A 20,533-nucleotide genomic window follows, 5' to 3' on the forward strand; every position below is an offset into this window, starting at 1 on the left:
ACAAGAGCTATTACGAAGATTATTCAGAAACATGAAGAACGCTTTCAACATTTATGTAACTCGCAACTTTAACAAATAATTAACAAATATAAAATACATCTAAGAACATCAAAGATAAAATTAAGCAATAATGAAAGTTTCTAGTAAAATTACACCAAATTTCAAGCGTCTACAAAAATTCAGCAATAATAAAAACTAAAACGTAAGTAATGTTACCTTAAGTTAATAAAAACTGGCACTGTGAGAAAAGATTGCTCAAAGTTCCCCAAGATCCCTAAAGTCACCCCAGTAATTATTAAAGCTGTGCCATATGTAAAAAAAAAAAAGTCAAGGTTTCGGGCAAAGTCAAATGCTAAGATGTGTTGCAAGAGTGAAGTGCATACCACAAGACACAGCAAGTGGCAGCAGCACCTTCAAGCAAGTGGTTCTAGGTGGCTGTCTGGTGACCCTGAGCTTCAATCAATGAGCTTCAATCTACAAAGTGACGAGTTCTGTTGAAGGAAGAGGTCAAACACACACTTGGCGAGGAATCCTGTGTAACTAACAGCTCGTCTGTAGGGCTCACTGAGCGACCAACTTCCCAGGGATATATCTATGTACAGGGTTCATGAAGTTACAGTGAGAACATAAGAAAATAAGAAAGGAGGCACACTGCAGGAGGCCTGTTGGCCCATACTAGGCAGGTCCTTTACAATTCATCCCACTAACAAAACATTTGCCCAACCCAATTTTCAATGCCACCCAAGAAATAAGCTCTGATGTGAAAGTCCCACTCAAATCCAACCCCTCCCACTCATGTACTTATCCAACCTAAATTTGAAACTACTCAAAGTCCCAGCCTCAATAACCCAACTAGGTAGACTGTTCCACTCATCAACTACCCTATTTCCAAACCAATACTTTCCTATGTCCTTTCTAAATCTAAACTTATATAATTTAAATCCATTACTGCGGGTTCTCTCTTGGAGAGACATCCTCAAGACCTTATTAATATCCCCTTTATTAATACCTATCTTCCACTTATACACTTCGATCAGGTCTCCCCTCATTCTTCGTCTAACAAGTGAATGTAACTTAAGAGTCTTCAATCTTTCTTCATAAGGAAGATTTCTAATGCTATGTATTAATTTAGTCATCCTACGCTGAATGTTTTCTAACGAATTTATGTCCATTCTGTAATATGGAGACCAGAACCGAGCTGCATAATCTAGGTGAGGCCTTACTAATGATGTATATAAAGCTGCAGTATGACCTCTGGACTTCTGTTGCTTACACTTCTTGATATAAGTCCCAGTAATCTATTTGCCTTATTACGTACGCTTAGGCATTGCTGTCTTGGTTTAAGGTTGCTGCTCACCATAACCCCCAAGTCCTTTTCGCAATCTGTATGGCTAAGTTCTACATCATTTAACTTATAAGTACTAGGGTTATGGGCACTCCCGAGCATCAGAACCTTGCATTTATCTACATTGAACTGCATCTGCCACTTTTCTGACCAAGAATAGAGTTTGTTTAAATCCTCCTGAAGTTCCATAACATCTACGTTTGAATCAATTATCCTACCTATCTTTGTGGCATCGGCGAATTTGCTCATATCACTAGTAATTCCCTCATCAAGATCATTGATATATATTATAAACAACAACGGGCCCAAGACTGATCCCTGTGGAACGCCACTTGTTACAGATCCCCACTCGGATTTAACCCCATTTATGGACACACTCTGCTTCCTGTCAGTGAGCCATGACTCGATCCACGAGAGCACTTTTCCCCCAATGCCATGAGCTGCCACTTTCTTTAACAGTCTATGGTGCGGAACTCTATCAAAAGCCTTACTAAAATCTAAGTAAATAATATCAAATTCTTTATCGTGGTCAACAGCCTCAAAAGCTTTACTGAAGAAAGTTAATAAATTAGTTAGACAAGACCGGCCTCTTGTGAATCCATGCTGAGTATCATTAACCAAGCTATGCTTATCGAGATGGCTTCTTATAATCTCAGCTATAATTGACTCTAGTAATTTGCCTACAATTGAGGTCAGGCTTATTGGGCGGTAATTTGACGGTAACGACTTGTCCCCTGTTTTAAAAATAAGAATTACATTAGCCATCTACCACATATCAGACACTACACCTGTTTGAAGAGATAAATTAAAAATATTAGTTAATGGTTCACAGAGTTCCATTTTGCATTCCTTACGAACCCTTGAAAAAACCTCATCAGGACCCGGCGACTTATTTTGCTTCAGTCTGTCTATCTGCTTCACAACCATTTCACTAGTGACTGTGATGTTACATAATTTATCCTCTTCTAGCCCACTATAAAAATTAATTACTGGAATATTGTTAGTGTCTTCCTGTGTAAAAACTGAGAGAAAATAATTATTAAAAATCGAGCACATTTCATTCTCTTTGTCAGTAAGGTGCCCATAGTTATTTTTAAGGGGACCTATCTTATCTCTAACTTTTGTTCTATAGACCTGGAAAAAACTTTTTGGGTTAGTTTTAGAATCCCTAGAAACTTTAATTTCACAGTCCCTTTTAGCTTTTCTTATCCCCTTTTTAATGTCCCTCTTTATGTCAATATACTGATTCATAAAATGACCCTCACCTCTTTTGATACGCCTATAAATTCCTTTCTTATGCCCTAGTAGATATTTGAGCCTATTATTCATCCATTTTGGGTCATTTCTATTTGATCTAATTTCTTTAAATGGGATAAACGTTCTTTGAGCAGCATGTATAGTGTTCAGAAAACTGTCATATTGATAGCTCACTTCGTTACCCCAGTCAACAGATAAGTGTTCTCTAAGCCCATCGTAATCTGCTAAGCGAAAATCTGGGACTGATACTGAGTTATCGCTACTATCGTACTTCCATTCAATGCTAAATGTAATTGATTTGTGGTCGCTAGCACCCAGTTCCTCTGAAATTTCTAAATTATTAACAAGGGATTCATTGTTTGCCATAACTAAGTCAAGCAGGTTATTTCCCCTTGTAGGTTCTGTCACAAACTGCTTCAAAAAACAATCCTGAACTACTTCTAAGAAGTCGTATGATTCTAAATTCCCAGTCAAGAAGTTCCAATCAATATGACTAAAGTTAAAGTCCCCTAGAATTACTACATTATCGTGCCTTGTGGCCTTAACAATTTCCTCCCATAGTAGTCTCCCTTGGTCCCTATCTAAGTTTGGGGGACGGTATATCACTCCTAAAATCAGTTTTTCATGCCCCTCTGAAAATTCTATCCAGACTCTGTATGTGTTACTTCAGACTTAATACCCATTTTTATGCAACAGTTCAAGCGATCTCGGACATACAATGCCACCCCACCCCCCTTCCCGATACTTCTATCTACTTGGAACAATTTAAAACCCTGAATATGACATTCCGCAGGCATGTCCCGACTTTTTGAGTTAAACCACTTCTCAGTTAAGGCAAATACATCAATGTTACCTGCACTAGCAACTAATCTCAACTCGTCCATCTTATTCCTGGCACTACGGCAATTAGCATAATAAACATTGAAAGACTCTCCTTTCTCTTTACCCTTCCTGCTCATTTCTGTTTTTCTACTAAACCTATTACTGTCCTTATCACCCAAAGTCCCTGGCTTTTCAATATCTACCTCGTTCTGCTTATTACTAGTTCCACTAGAACTCGTAATATTACTACACTGGGACTTCACTGTTTTCCTGCCAAAACCCATACCACTAACTATTCCTAGTTTAAAGTCCTAACTGCTCCCTCCACTGCAGTTGCCAGTGCTACCACCCCAGACCTAGATAAGTGAACCCCATCCCTGGCATACATGTCATTTCTGCCATAGAAGAGGTCCCAGTTGTCAATGAATGTTACCGCATTTTCCTTACAGTATTTGTCCAGCCAGTAATTGACACCAATTGCCCTGGACAACCATTCATTTCCAACTCCTCTCCTTGGCAAAATACCACATATGACAGGGTTCCCACCCTTACTCCTAATTATTTCTATTGCTGACCTATACCTGCTAATCAGGTCTTCACTCCTACGTCTGCCAACATCGTTGCCTCCAGCACTGAGACAGATAATAGGATTGCTCCCATTACCTCTCATGATGTCATCCAGACGGCTAACAATATCCTCCATCCCAGCCCCAGGAAAGCAAACTCTCTGTCTCCTACTCCTGTCCTTCAAGCAGAATGCCCTATCCATATACCTAACTTGGCTATCCCCAACAACAACAATATTCTTACCTTCCTTGGTGTCGTTCGTCGTGTTGTTCCCAGTAGTCGACTCACATTCGTCGGGTAGCACTGAGAATGTATTAGATGTTTCCACAACAGTTTCCATGGCAGTCTCTTTCTTCTTCATCGTTTCTACCTTTCCATTCGTCCTCTTGATCGTCAACTTCGTTCCCTGCAGTCCAGCCACTGACCAGTTTCCCTTCTTGACCTGAGGACTCAAAACAGGAGGACTACTACGAATCTTCTTGTTTTCCTCGGTCAGTCGCCGAATCTCCACCTTCGCCATCCTCAATTCTTCTTTAAGCTGTTGGTAAATTTGCTCGATGGAGGGCATCTTGCTTCAATTCGTAGAGCGCGCGCAAACAGGTCTTCACAGAGCTAAGTACAAGTCAACACTGCGCAAAAGCCAACTCAATCAGGAGCTACTGCGCAGCACGTCCGCACGGCCCAATAGCGATGCGAACACTCTCCAATAGCGATGCGAACACTGTAGGCAGAAGTGGCTCTACAGCAAGCTGGAAACAGCAGCCTCTGCCTCAGCATACTCCTATTCAATACCCTGGAGTCTGACATTGTGAGCACAGGGTGAACACAACTATAATAGACCAGGGCACAGGGTGAATACAAGTATAAGAGATCAAGGCCCAAGGTGAACACAAGTATACTAGACCAGAGCACAGGGTGAACACAACTATAATAGACCAGGGAACAAGGTGAACACAAGTATACTAGACCAGAGAACAGTGAACACAAGTATACTAGACCAGAGAATAGGGTGAACACAAGTATACTAGACCAGAGCACAGGGTGAACACAATTATAACAGACCAGAGCACAGGGTGAACACAAGTATACTAGACCAGAGAACAGGGAGAACACAATCATAACAGACCAGAGAACAGGGTGAACACAACTATAATAGACCAGGGAACAAGGTGAACACAAGTATACTAGACCAGAGAACAGTGAACACAAGTATACTAGACCAGAGAATAGGGTGAACACAAGTATACTAGACCAGAGCACAGGGTGAACACAATTATAACAGACCAGAGCACAGGGTGAACACAAGTATACTAGACCAGAGAACAGGGAGAACACAATCATAACAGACCAGAGAACAGGGTGAACACAAGTATACTAGACCAGAGGAAACTAAGTACAATGGGATAATATATAACGAATATAAGATACAATTTATACCAGTCACAACACACTGAATACACAGCTTCTTCCATGAGCAGCAACGTTAAGGAACCTTTGGTTTGGTCAGTACTTGGATGGAAGACCACCTCCTAACACCAAGTGTCAGTGTTAAACCAGACAAGCCTGGCCCAGGGCCGGACTACCACAGCAGATAAACTCTCGAAACCCTTCAAATGTATAAAAGTATCAAAGGTATATTCTTCATACACGAGTAACTCGCACATAGAGGAGCTAACGACGACGTTTTAGTAAAACGTGGACCATTTACAAAGTTATAACAGAAAAGAGTGAGGGAGCTAGTATATATAGGCGAAGGGGGACAGGGACGGTAATGCCGGTAGTGGTAGTAGTAGATCTAGCAGTGGTAGTAGTAGTGAAGAGGCTGGCAGCAGAAGCAGTAGTAGTGGTAAGACGATAGTAGTAGGAGTGGTGGTGGTAGTGCAAGTAGTTGTAGAAGTAGTAGTGGTAGTGATATGGTTGTTAGTAGAAATAGTAGTGGAAGGACAAGAGGAGCACTCGTAGCTGAGTATAAATCATCAAAGGTAAGTATTACACTCACACAAGACACTACTGCCTCCCACAATGTTACACTCACACAAGACACTACTGCCTCCCACAATGTTACACTCACACAAGACACTACTGCCTCCCACAATGTTACACTCACACAAGACACTACTGCCTCTCACAATGTTACACCCACACAAGACACTACTGCCTCCCACAATGTTACACTCACACAAGACACTACTGCCTCCCACAATGTTACACTCACACAAGACACTACTGCTTCCCACAATGTTACACCCACACAAGACACTACTGCCTCCCACAATGTTACACTCACACAAGACACTACTGCCTCCCACAATGTTACACTCACACAAGACACTACTGCCTCTCACAATGTTACACCCACACAAGACACTACTGCCTCCCACAATGTTACACTCACACAAGACACTACTGCCTCTCACAATGTTACACCCACACAAGACACTACTGCCTCCCACAATGTTACACCCACACAAGACACTACTGCCTCCCACAATGTTACATTCACACAAGACACTACTGCCTCCCACAATGTTACATTCACACAAGACACTACTGCCTCCCACAATGTTACACTCACACAAGACACTACTGCCTCCCACAATGTTACACCCACACAAGACACTACTGCCTCCCACAATGTTACACTCACACAAGACACTACTGCCTCTCACAATGTTACACCCACACAAGACACTACTGCCTCCCACAATGTTACACTCACACAATACACTACTGCCTCCCACAATGTTACACTCACACAAGACACTACTGCCTCCCACAATGTTACACTCACACAAGACACTACTGCCTCCCACAATGTTACACTCACACAAGACACTACTGCCTCCCACAATGTTACACTCACACAAGACACTACTGCCTCCCACAATGTTACACTCACACAAGACACTACTGCCTCCCACAATGTTACACTCACACAAGACACTACTGCTTCCCACAATGTTACACCCACACAAGACACTACTGCCTCCCACAATGTTACACTCACACAAGACACTACTGCCTCCCACAATGTTACACCCACACAAGACACTACTGCCTCCCACAATGTTACACTCACACAAGACACTACTGCCTCCCACAATGTTACACTCACACAAGACACTACTGCCTCCCACAATGTTACACCCACACAAGACACTACTGCCTCCCACAATGTTACACTCACACAAGACACTACTGCCTCCCACAATGTTACACTCACACAAGACACTACTGCCTCAAACACTGCTACACTCACACACTGCTGCCTCAAACACTACTACACTCTCACACTGCTGCCTCAAACACTGCTACACTCACACACCCCTGCCTCAAACACTGCTACACACACACTGCTGCCTCACACACTGCTAAACTCACACACCTCTGCCTCAAACACTACTACACTCACACACAATGCTGCCTCAAACACTGCTACACTCACACACTGCTACACTCACACACTGCTGCCTCAAACACTGCTACACTCACTCACTGCTGCCTCAAACACTGCTACACTCACTCACTGCTACACTCACTCACTGCTACACTCACTCACTGCTACACTCACACACTGCTACACTCACACACTGCTACACTCACACACTGCTACACTCACACACTGCTACACTCACACACTGCTGCCTCAAACACTTGCTACATTCACACACTGCTGCCTCAAACACTGCTACACTCACACACTGCTACACTCACACACTGCTGCCTCAAACACTGCTACACTCACACACTGCTGCCTCAAACACTGCTACACTCACACACTGCTGCCTCAAACACTGCTACACTCACTCACTGCTACACTCACTCACTGCTACACTCACACACTGCTACACTCACACACTGCTACACTCACACACTGCTACACTCACACACTGCTACACTCACACACTGCTACACTCACACACTGCTACACTCACACACTGCTACACTCACACACTGCTACACTCACACACTGCTACACTCACACACTGCTACACTCACACACTGCTACACTCACACACTGCTACACTTAAAAACATTAAACAACTCACTAAAATTTGCATGAGGTTATTATAGTGACTCAGAATATATAACTGACTAAAATAGTAAGCTCAGAATATATTCTACAAAGGTGGTGATGACTGGTGGTGATGACTGGTGGTCACATGTGGCAGCGCTGGAAATGATCACTGGTATTAATTAGGTGTGAAGGGGTAATGACATATGTCGATAAAGACTTGTGAAGGTAATATGTGGTTGTGGAAATGATTTGGTGGAAATAACTTGCGGTAATGACTGGTGGTAATGACTTGTGGTAATGAATGGTGGTAATGACTTGTGGTAATGAATGGTGGTAATGATTTGTGGTGGCCGTGGTAATGACTTGTGGTAATGAATGGTGGTAATGACTTGTGGTGGCCGTGGTAATGACTTGTGGTAATGAATGGTGGTAATGACTTGTGGTGGCCGTGGTAATGACTTGTGGTAGTGGTGGTAATGAATTGTGGTGGTAATGACTTATGGTGGTGCTGGAAGTGGTGGTGGTGATTGGTGGTGCTGGAAGTGGTGGTGGTGATTGGTGGTGCTGGAAGTGGTGGTAATGACTTGTGGTGGTGCTGGAAGTGGTAATGACTTGTGGCGGTGGTAATGACTTGTGGTAGTGCTGGAGGTATGACTTGTGGTAGTGGTGGAGGTAATGACTTGTGGTTGTGGTGGAGGTAATGACTTGTGGTTGTGGTGGTGAGAGGTAATGACTGGTGGTTGTGGTGGTGAGAGGTAATGACTGGTGGTGGTTGTGGATGGTAATGACTTGTGGTGGTAGTGAAAGTAATGATTTGTGGTGGTGGTAATAACTTGTGGTGCTGGTAATGACTTGTGGTAGTGGTGGAAATGACTTGTGGTACTGGTAATGGTGGAAGTAATGATTTGCGGTGTGATCGTGGGCGGTAATAACTTGTGGTAATGAGTGGGGATGGTGGTAGTGGTAATGAGTCGTGGTGGTGGTAGTGGTAATGAGTCGTGGGGGTAGTGGTAATGAGTTTTGGTGGTGGTGGTAGTGGCAATGAGTACTGGTGGTGGTAGTGGTGGTGGTACTGAGTAGTGGTGGTAGTAGCGGTAATGAGTGGTGGTGCTAATGACTGGTGGTGGTGGTAATGAGTGGTAGTGGTAATGAGCGGTGGTAGTGGTAATGAGTGGTGGCAGTGGTAATGAGTGGTGGTAATGGTAATGAGTGGTGGCAGTGGTAATGAGTGGTGGTAATGAGTGGCAGTGTTAGTGAGTGGTGGTAATGAGCGGTGGTGGCAATGAGCGGTGGTGGCAATGAGTGGTGGTAGTGGTAATGAGTGGTGGTAATGAGTGGTGGTAGTGGTAATGAGTGGTGGTGGCGGTAATGAGTGGTGGTGGCGGTAATGAGTGGTGGTAGTGGTAATGAGTGGTGGTAATGGGTGGTGGTAGTGGTAATGAGTGGTGGTAGTGGTAATGAGTGGTGGTGGTAATGAGTGGTGGTGGTGGTAGTAATGAGTGGTAATGGGTGGTGGTAGTGGTAATGAGTGGTGGTAATGGGTGGTGGTAGTGGTAATGAGTGGTGGTAGTGGTAATGAGTGGTGATAGTGGTAATGAGTGGTGGTGGTAATGAGTGGTGGTAGCGGTAATGAGTGGTAGTGGTAATGAGTGGTAGTGGTAATGAGTGGTGGTGGTAATGAGTGGTGGTGGTGGTAATGAGTGGTGGTGGTGGTAATGAGTGGGTGGTGGTAATGAGTGGTGGTAATGGGTGGTGGTAGTGGTAATGAGTGGTGGTAGTGGTAATGAGTGGTAGTGGTAATGAGTGGTGGTGGTGGTAATGAGTGGTGGTGGTGGTAATGGGTGGTGGTGGTGGTAATGAGTGGTGGTGGTAATGAGTGGTGGTGGTAATGAGTGGTGGTGGTGGTAATGAGTGGTGGTAGTGGTAATGAGTGGTGGTAATGAGTGGTGGTGGTAATGAGTGGTGGTGGTAATGAGTGGTGGTGGTGGTAATGAGTGGTGGTGGTAATGAGTGGTGGTGGTGGTAATGAGTGGTGGTGGTAATGAGTGGTGGTGGTGGTAATGAGTGGTGGTGGTGGTAATGAGTGGTGGTGGTGGTAATGAGTGGTGATGGTAGAACAAGTACAGTATGGAAGCTAGTGTGTTTATTACAGTAAGGAAAGTATAACATTAACTAGAAGCAACACATACATTATAAAACCAATACTGAGACCACCACCACACTGACCCACCACACCTGAAGTGCCTCTCAAGTGTGAAGTGGGTGAGGTAAAGTGGGCGAGAAGTGGGTATGAAGTGGGTGAGACGTGAAATGGGTGATAACTGGTGAAATGGGTGAGAATTGGTGAAGTGGGTGAGAAGTGAAGTGGGTGAGAAGTGAAGTGGGTGTGGAGTGTGAAGTGGGTGTGTAGTGCGTGTGAAGTAGGTAATAAGTGAAGTGGGTGAGAAGCGGATGAGAGGTGAAGTGGTAGATGGTGATGAGGTAGGTGAGGGTGATGAGGTGCGTGACTGTAGTGATGAGATGGGTGAGGGTGATGTGATGGGCGATTGTGATGTGGGTGACTGTGGTGATGAGGTGGGTGAGGGTGGTGATGAGGTGTGTGAGGGTGGTGATGAGGTGTGTGAGGGTGGTGATGAGGTGTGTGAGGGTGATGAGGTGTGTGAGGGTGGTGATGAGGTGTGTGAGGGTAGTGATGAGGTGGGTGAGGGTGGTGATGAGGTGTGTGAGGGTGGTGATGAGGTGTGTGAGGGTGGTGATGAGGTGTGTGAGGGTGGTGATGAGGTGTGTGAGGGTAGTGATGAGGTGGGTGAGGGTGGTGATGAGGTGTGTGAGGGTGGTGATGAGGTGTGTGAGGGTAGTGATGAGGTGTGTGAGGGTGGTGATGAGGTGTGTGAGGGTAGTGATGAGGTGGGTGAGGGTGGTGATGAGGTGTGTGAGGGTGATGAGGTGTGTGAGGGTGGTGATGAGGTGTGTGAGGGTGGTGATGAGGTGTGTGAGGGTAGTGATGAGGTGGGTGAGGGTGGTGATGAGGTGGGTGAGGGTGGTGATGAGGTGTGTGAGGGTGGTGATGAGGTGTGTGAGGGTAGTGATGAGGTGGATGAGGGTGGTGATGAGGTGGGTGAGGGTGGTGATGAGGTGTGTGAGGGTAGTGATGAGGTGTGTGAGGGTGGTGATGAGGTGTGTGAGGGTAGTGATGAGGTGGGTGAGGGTGGTGATGAGGTGTGTGAGGGTGATGAGGTGTGTGAGGGTGGTGATGAGGTGTGTGAGGGTGGTGATGAGGTGTGTGAGGGTGGTGATGAGGTGTGTGAGGGTAGTGATGAGGTGGGTGAGGGTGATGAGGTGGGTGAGGGTGGTGATGAGGTGTGTGAGGGTAGTGATGAGGTGGGTGAGGGTGGTGATGAGGTGTGTGAGGGTAGTGATGAGGTGGGTGAGGGTGGTGATGAGGTGTGTGAGGGTGGTGATGAGGTGTGTGAGGGTGATAATAAAGAGGATTTGGACAAATTAATGTCTTGGTCTGAAAAGTGGGAGATGAAGTTCAATGTGGACATGTGTAAGTTCTAGTCCTTGGTAATAAAAATAACCCCCGAAATTATCAACCAGGTGAAGTAGAGATTGAATATTAAAACAGTATACAATACTGACAACAGGTATCTTTATTTCGCCTACACATTAGGCTTCTTCAGTTGAGTACAGAAAAGTTGGTAGAAGCATGAGAGATGTGAAGACGATGTCATCAGTCCATCACCCTTAAAGACGTAGGTAAAAGGACACAAATGCAACTAATGTGACATTTTATTGTGGCAACGTTTCGCTCTCCAGGAGCTTTATTAAGCCGTTACGAACAACACATGGACACAGAGTATATATAGGCTTAGAGTGAGGAGTAATACCAGTGGTAGTAGTAGCAGTAGTAATATTAGTTGTATTAGTAATAGTAGTAATACAATATGATAGAACAATCAACTTCCACATGAGTAAAAGGTTATAAAAGCTATTACTTGGTAGCATAAAAATAGTTTAGACAAATATTTCTGTTAGTGGTTGGATTTGAGGTCTGTTTCAGTGTTCTTCCTCTGTTATGCAGCAGAGACTGTGATGGCAGGGTTTATTGTTTTGAAGAGGATTTTTGCTAATACTTCAGAGATGATGAAGCTGCCTTTATTTTGCTTGTGTTAGAAACAGCGATTAATGATGATTCAAGGCATTTACGTCTGCGGAAATTAGGTTCTCTGATCACTAGTCGGGTGTCGTTGAATTTCATGAGGTGATTGGTGGAACTGCAGTGTTGTACGTAGGCGGTGTTCAAGTTATCATTCCTACATGCGTTGTGTTCACTGAGGTGTTTCGAGGTTCCTTGTTGTTTCGCCTACATATATCCTGTAACAGCCTCCACAAGGTATGGTGTAAAGTCCTGCATTGACTGGTTCATGGTGGTTCGATTTTGTCCTGGTCACCGTATCACAGAATGGATATTAATGCACTGGAAAACGTACAAAGGAGGATGCTAAAATTAATCCCATGTATCAGAAATCTTCCCTATGAGGATAGACTGAGGACCCTGAATCTACACTCTCTCGAAAGGCGTAGAATTAGGGGTGATATAATTGAGATGTATAAATGGAAAACAGAAATAAATAAATGGGATGTAAATAGTGTGCTAAAAATATCTAGCTTAGACAGGACTCGCAGCAATGGTTTTAAGTTGGAAAAATTCAGAGTCAGGAAGGATATAGGAAAGCATTGGTTTGGTAATAGAGTTGTGGATGAGTGGAACAAACTCCCGAGTGCCGTCGAAGAAGCTAAAACGTTGTGTAGTTTTAAAAATAGGTTAGATCAATACATTTTGTTAAAAAAAAAACAGTATATATAAAAATAAACACAGAAGCAGTATAATGTGATCCTTTATTGACAACGTTTCGCCTACACAGTGGGATTTATCATGTCACAAACAGATCTACCTGGGTGAATAGTACATGAGCATTTATAGGATGGAGAGTGAGGTGGAGGATGTTGGGAAGGTTGTATATGCGACAGACCTACCCAACATTCTTCACGTCATTCTCCATCCTATACTCATGTACTACTAATCCAGACAGATCTGTCTGAGTTGATAAACCCCAGTGTGTGGGTGAAACGTTGTCAAGAAAGGATCACATTATAATGCTTCTGTGTTCATTTTTCCATCGTGTCGGTATTTTATAACATTTCCAAAAATAGAAGATAGTGAACTTAAGGTGAATGAATCAAAGGGTCCAGGAAAGACAGGAAGCCAAAAGCAATTAATGAAATTGAAAGAAATACAAAAACTTGTCATAAGCAAAATCCAGGGCAAAAACTACATCGAGTATTGACCTTTCTCACACGAAGAAACGAGTGAAATATTTAAGTCTTAATATAACTCTATGGCCACTGAGCAATTATTCAGACTAAAGGCTGACAATCCAAATGAATCCATGAACGAGGCTCAAAACTTTGTCAACATCCACAAAATATCCGACGAAAAAGCCACTGACAACATGTTCATGTACTCAGCCTCAGGCCCAGACTCCTGTAATCCCACGTTCATCAAGGATTGCAAATAAGCATCTATCACACACCTTTAATAGTTTAAGAAGAGGGAGCGTAGTCATGGGGGTATCCCACATTTGTTAAAAAATCAGATATAGCCCCACTCCACAAAACTGGCAGCAAAGCAAGAGCACAGAATTACAGACCGACAGCACTTACTTCTCACATAACAGTTTTTGAAAGAGTTAAGAAGATTGCTAAACACACGGATTTACAAAATTGGCACAACTCAGCAGGTCGCTCCTGCCTCTGTCAATTACTGAACCATTACAACGTGGTCTTGGATTCACTGGAAGACAAACGAAATGTAGACGTATACGCAGACTTTTAGAAAGACTTCGACAAGTGCTGTCATGGTGTAATAGTCCACAAAATGTGTGCAGAAGGAATAACTGGAAAAGTAGGTAGATGGGATTTTAAGTACTTTAACAAACAGAACGCACAGAATAAAAGTAAACAAAGTAAAGTCAGAGGAAGCAGTAGTGAAAAGCTGTTTCCCAAGGCGCAGTTCTCGCCTCCATCTTTTTCCTTATCCTCATACCTGACAAAGGCATAAATCGTATTCTTACCAAACGATACCAGAATTTGCATAAAAGAGAGAGAGTGGCATCCGTGGATGCTGAAAACCTCCAGTCAGGGTTTAATGAGGCCAAATTTTGGTTACTCCATTATGGAAAAATTGAGGAAATAAAAACTTGAACAGACTATAACACTAACTTTAACCCTCACCTAGCCTAACAATGTTAGAAGACCTGAGCTAAGTGAAATGATGGATAACGAGAACCCTCAAGACAACAGATGCCAAGCCAATGATGACTGCTCTCTCTATGCTGAAATATTGTTGTACATCAACAACCCCCTATATTAAGGTAGGCAATAATATTGCAGACCTATATGAGTGAGAAGACTCTTAAGTCCCTCGATCAATGTTTCTTGAAATGCAGGCGAGATTCATTACAATTTACACTTGAAAAATGCTAGAGGGATTGGCACCAAATCAGCACACAGAAATCACTCCCTACAAAAAAAAGAGGAGTCTCACCAGATGATACAAAACATCCCTAATGAAAAGCAGGGATGCTATCTGTAAACTAACATATGCCTTTACCTTTGAGGGATTTCGAGAATTTTCTTACTCCACAGGCAAGCCTACAGCGAAGCATGTCTGGTGAATCAGCCTGTTGCTGCTGGCAGCATATTGGCCCACATACCAATCACAGCCTGCCTGATCGGGCACTTGTCAATCTTCCTCTTAAAGACTTCCACCTTTGTTTCGGCAATGTTTCTGATATCCTCTGGTAGGATGTTGATCAGTATGGGCCCACGAGTGTTGATACAGTCTTCTCTTATGCCCAAAGCGTCCCTGCATTTTCCTAGGTTTATTGTACAATTTTTCCACCTATCTCCAGTATGTTCTAACATCAGTGTGCAGATTTGGGCTCAGGTCCACAAGAACCTTCCACGTATATATCACCACAAATCTATCTTCCAATCCAGAGAGTACATATTTAGGATACTAAGGAATTAAGAGTCACCCCGTGGCCTGGCTGGCAAAGCTTTCGATTCACACACGGAGGGCCCGGGTTCGATTCCCGGCGGGGTAGAAACATTTCGACGCGTTTCCTTACACCTCTTGTCCTGTTCACCTAGCAGCAAGTAGGTACCTGGGTGTTAGTCGACTGGTGTGGGTCGCATCCTGGAGGGACAAGATTGAGGACCACAATGGAAATAAGTTAGACAGTCCTCGATGACACACTGACTTTCTTGGGTTATCCTGGGTGGCTAACCCTGGGGGGTTAAAAGTCCGAACGAAATCTAATTTTAGATGATTTATTTTCTCTTATTTGACCATAAATGATCTGTATCAGTTCTAGCACTGAGCCGTCAACACTCAACAATACTTTAAACGTGACAACAAAACCGATTTGAATAGTGTCACTACTGACAATATAGTGAGATGTTCTCAGTATCCGTTATGTAATTTACCTGGCATTAGTGACGTCTAGCTTACTGTGCTCCATCACTGGTAGTGTATGTTAACACAGGTAGTATACGTTAACACAGTGTAGATCAACACAGGTAGTGTAGGTCAACATAGGTAGTGTTGATCAACACAGGTAGTGTTGATCAACACAGGTAGTGTAGGTCAACATAGGTAGTGTAGGTCAACACAGGTAGTGTAGATCAATACAGGTAGGGTAGGTCAACACAGGTAGTGTGGGTCAACACAGGTAGTGTGGGTCAACATAGGTAGTGTAGGTCAACATAGGTAGTGTAGGTCAACACAGGTAGTGTAGGTCAACACAGGTAGTGTAGATCAATACAGGTAGTGTAGGTCAACACAGGTAGTGTGGGTCAACACAGGTAGTGTGGGTCAACACAGGTAGTGTAGGTCAACACAGGTAGTGTAGGTCAACACAGGTAGTGTAGGTCAACATAGGTAGTGTAGGTCAACACAGGTAGTGTAGGTCAACACAGGTAGTGTAGGTCAACATAGGTAGTGTAGGTCAACACAGGTAGTGTAGGTCAACACAGGTAGTGTAGGTCAACACAGGTAGTGTAGGTCAACACAGGTAGTGTAGGTCAACACAGGTAGTGTAGGTCAACACAGGTAGTGTAGGTCAACACAGGTAGTGTAGGTCAACACAGGTAGTGTAGGTCAATACAGGTAGTGTGGGTCAACACAGGTAGTGTGGGTCAACATAGGTAGTGTGGGTCAACATAGGTAGTGTAGGTCAACATAGGTAGTGTAGGTCAACACAGGTAGTGTAGGTCAACACAGGTAGTGTAGGTCAACACAGGTAGTGTAGGTCAACACAGGTAGTGTAGGTCAACACAGGTAGTGTAGGTCAACACAGGTAGTGTAGGTCAATACAGGTAGTGTAGGTCAACACAGGTAGTGTAGGTCAACACAGGTAGTGTAGGTCAACACAGGTAGTGTAGGTCAACACAGGTAGTGTAGGTCAATACAGGTAGTGTAGGTCAACACAGGTAGTGTAGGTCAACACAGGTAGTGTAGGTCAACACAGGTAGTGTAGGTCAACACAGGTAGTGTAAGTAAACACAGGTAGTGTAGGTCAACACAAGTAGTGTAGGTCAACACAGGTAGTGTAGTGTAAGTAAACACAGGTAGTGTAGGTCAACACAGGCAGTGTAGATCAACACGGGTAGTGTAGGTCATTACAGGCAAGGTTGGTCAGCACAGGTAGTTTAGGTCAGCACAAGTAGTGTAGGTCAACACAAGTAGTGTAGGTCAACACAGGTAGGGTTGGTCAACACAGTGTGGGTCAACACAGGCAGTGTGGGTCAACACAGGTAGTCTGGGTCAACACAGGTAGTCTGGGTCAACACAGGTAGTGTGGGTCAACACAGGTAGTGGGGGTCAATACAGGCAGTGTAGGTCAACACAGGTAGTGTGGGTCAACACAGTGTGGGTCAACACAGGCAGTGTGGGTCAACACAGGTAGTCTGGGTCAACACAGGTAGTCTGGGTCAACACAGGTAGTCTGGGTCAACACAGGTAGTGTGGGTCAACACAGGTAGTGGGGGTCAATACATGCAGTGTAGGTCAACACAGGTAGTGTGGGTCAACACAGTGTGGGTCAACACAGGCAGTGTGGGTCAACACAGGTAGTCTGGGTCAACACAGGTAGTCTGGGTCAACACAGGTAGTCTGGGTCAACACAGGTAGTGTGGGTCAACACAGGTAGTGGGGGTCAATACAGGCAGTGTAGGTCAACACAGGTAGTGTGGGTCAACACAGGTAGTGTAGGTCAACACAGGTAATGTGGGTCAACACAGGTAATGTGGGTCAACACAGGTAGTGTGGGTCAACACAGGTAGTGTGGGCCAACACAGGTAGTGTGGGTCAACACAGGTAGTGTGGGTCAACACAGGTAGTGTGGGTCAACACAGGTAGTGTGGGTCAACACAGGTAGTGTGGGGTCAACACAGGTAGTGTGGGGTCAACACAGGTAGTGTGGGTCAACACAGGTAGTGTGGGTCGACACAGGTAGTGTGGGTCAATATAAGTAGTGTAGATGATGTTACAGTGATCACTTACTCGCAGCTTTAAGGGAGGCCAGCCATCACAGATGGTGGGTGGCAGTGTTGTGTAAGGCAGCCAGTGTGGTGGTACACTACGTCACGCCTACCCTGTGTCACTAGGTCACGCCTACACTGTGTCACTACGTCACGCCTACACTGTCACTAGGTGCACACCGCCATCACCACTGCTGATGACACTAGCAATCACACACACAACACTCGCTGTGTTCGCCGCCGCTTGTGTACATATGTTGTGCTCTGCTGCCTCTCGTTACTACCAGGCAACTGCTGTTTCTGCTGCTGCTGCTGCTGCTGCTGCTGCTGCTGCTGCTGCTCTTATTGATGCTCTTGCTGCTGAAGTTGTTGCTCCTGCTGCTGTTGCTCTCGTTACTGTTGCTGCTGCTGTTCTGGATGCTGCTGTTGGTGTTTCCTATAATACCTCTGATCCTGCTACTTCTGCCTCATATTCAACTAGATGTTGTTGCTCCTGCTTCCTGTTCTGCTCACATGACTGCCGTCTTCCCACAGAAAGAATGGAACACCTAAGACACCTAGGACTAATTATATCAGATAATCTATCATTTAGGAAACAGAGGCAGTGTTCCGTGATTACAGCTGCTTTAAAGGCAGCAGTAAACAAAACCGGGAAATATACAGAGATAGTTTACTCTGGGAACACCTCAAAGTACTCAGCGTACTCTCAAAAACGATAACGAAAGATACTTGGTAATGTGTACATTAAAGTTAATAGAGGGTTAGATCTCAAATCTAGACATTGCCATAACCACCTACCAGAACGAGAGAGAGATATGAGAATGTAAATCCAGTAAAAAGCAAGGGTACTAAAGGCCTACTAAGAGAATACCGTGTCAGACATTCATGGTACTCTAAAGACTCTTCAACCTGCTACCAACAGATATAAGAAATATTGCTGGTAAATATATAGTTTTTTTTTTATAGAGGAAACTGAAGGAGTAAGTGCCAGATCAGCCAGACTTGTAGGTCACTGGCAGTACCAGGTACTGCCAGTGACTATGTAATTTAAGTTGCCAGTCGAAAATGACTTCTGGTTTCAGGTGGGACCAGGGGAGTATAACTCATGAAACCCGTCACAGATATGTCTACCTGTACTGATGGTATTGCCCCATCCTCCTCCACCTCATTCCTTTGTTACACTTGCTCTTCCTACTTACTAAAACACTTGTCCTTCACCTGTACCATCTTACCCCTACCACTAGCAGGAAGATTATAACTAGAGGTGACAACGAGACAGTACATACCACCAGCAGGAACACTGAGTATCACTAGTGGTGATAACGAGACAGTACATACCACCAGCAGGAACACTGAGTATCACTAGTGGTGATAACGAGACAGTACATACCACCAGCAGGAACACTGAGTATCACTAGTGCTGATAACGAGACAGTACATACCACCAGCAGGAACACTGCGAGTATCACTAGTGGTGATAACGAGACAGTACATACCACCAGCAGGAACACTGAGTATCACTAGTGCTGATAACGAGACAGTACATACCACCAGCAGGAACACTGCGAGTATCACTAGTGATAGCAAACGATTATTACAGGGGATGATTTGAAGGGAATTATTTAAAAACCACTAAGACCCTGAGATTATTGAGTGTTCCAGCATACACTGCTGACATCACTGCCAGTCTGTGTCCAGCTTGACAAATGTTCTGTCATATTACAAAAATTATCGCACTACACTCACAGGAATTTAAAGTCCATTAATCTTACTCCATAAACCATTCTCATAATCCAAGGCATAAGTCACATTATACAAACCATCACACAGGAGTAACAAAATAAAAAGCATCCAGATATGTATGAGAGGTAGAACATCCAGGAGAGGTGTATGAGAGGTAGAACATCCAGGTGTACGAGAGGTAGAACATCCAGGAGAGGTGTATGAGAGGTAGAACATCCAGGTGTACGAGAGGTAGAACATCCAGGAGAGGTGTATGAGAGGTAGAACATCCAGGTGTACGAGAGGTAGAACATCCAGGAGAGGTGTATGAGAGGTAGAACATCCAGGAGAGGTGTATGAGAGGTAGAACATCCAGGTGTACGAGAGGTAGAACATCCAGGAGAGGTGTATGAGAGGTAGAACATCCAGGAGAGGTGTATGAGAGGTAGAACATCCAGGAGAGGTGTATGAGAGGTAGAACATCCAGAAGATGTGTATGAGAGGTAGGACATCCAGGAGATGTTTATGAGAGGCAGAACATCCAGGAGATGTGTATGAGAGGTAGAACATCCAGGAGATGTGTATGAGACGTAGGGCATCCAAGAGATGTGAATGAGACGAAGGACATCCAAGAGATGTGAATGAGACGCAGGACATCCAAGAGATGCAAATGAGACGTAGAACATCCAGATGTGTATGAGAGGTAGAACATCCAGAAGATGTGTATGAGAGGTAGAACATCCAGAAGATGTGTATGAGACGTAGGACATCCAGAAGATGTGTATGAGACGTAGAGCATCCAGGAGATGTGTATGAGAGTTAGAACATCCAGATGTATGATCAACTCAAGTTGGTCTTCAATGAATCAGTAGACAGTGTTCAAACCTCACCACTCAACAACTTTCCATTAATAGTAAACAAATTAAGGGTCTAGCATTGCATATAGCTTAATGTTGTTTATACAGTTCAATAAACAAGTGTCTGGGCTCACCTGAAAATAACTATCCAGAATAAGTCTTAAACACACGTGCTTGGTCAATAATCTGGTACTTCACTCAGCAACACCCATATCTCTAGAATGTCTCAAACTGCAGATTTTAACAAAATGCCTCTAGGTAATTAGCTCACCATCATTCATTGTCAGTTAAAAATCTATGTGAACATGATACTGCCTTAGCCATACCAACATCCAC

The sequence above is a fragment of the Cherax quadricarinatus genome, chromosome 51 (assembly GCF_038502225.1).
Source record: "Cherax quadricarinatus isolate ZL_2023a chromosome 51, ASM3850222v1, whole genome shotgun sequence".
Classification (NCBI taxonomy): Eukaryota; Metazoa; Arthropoda; class Malacostraca; order Decapoda; family Parastacidae; genus Cherax; species Cherax quadricarinatus.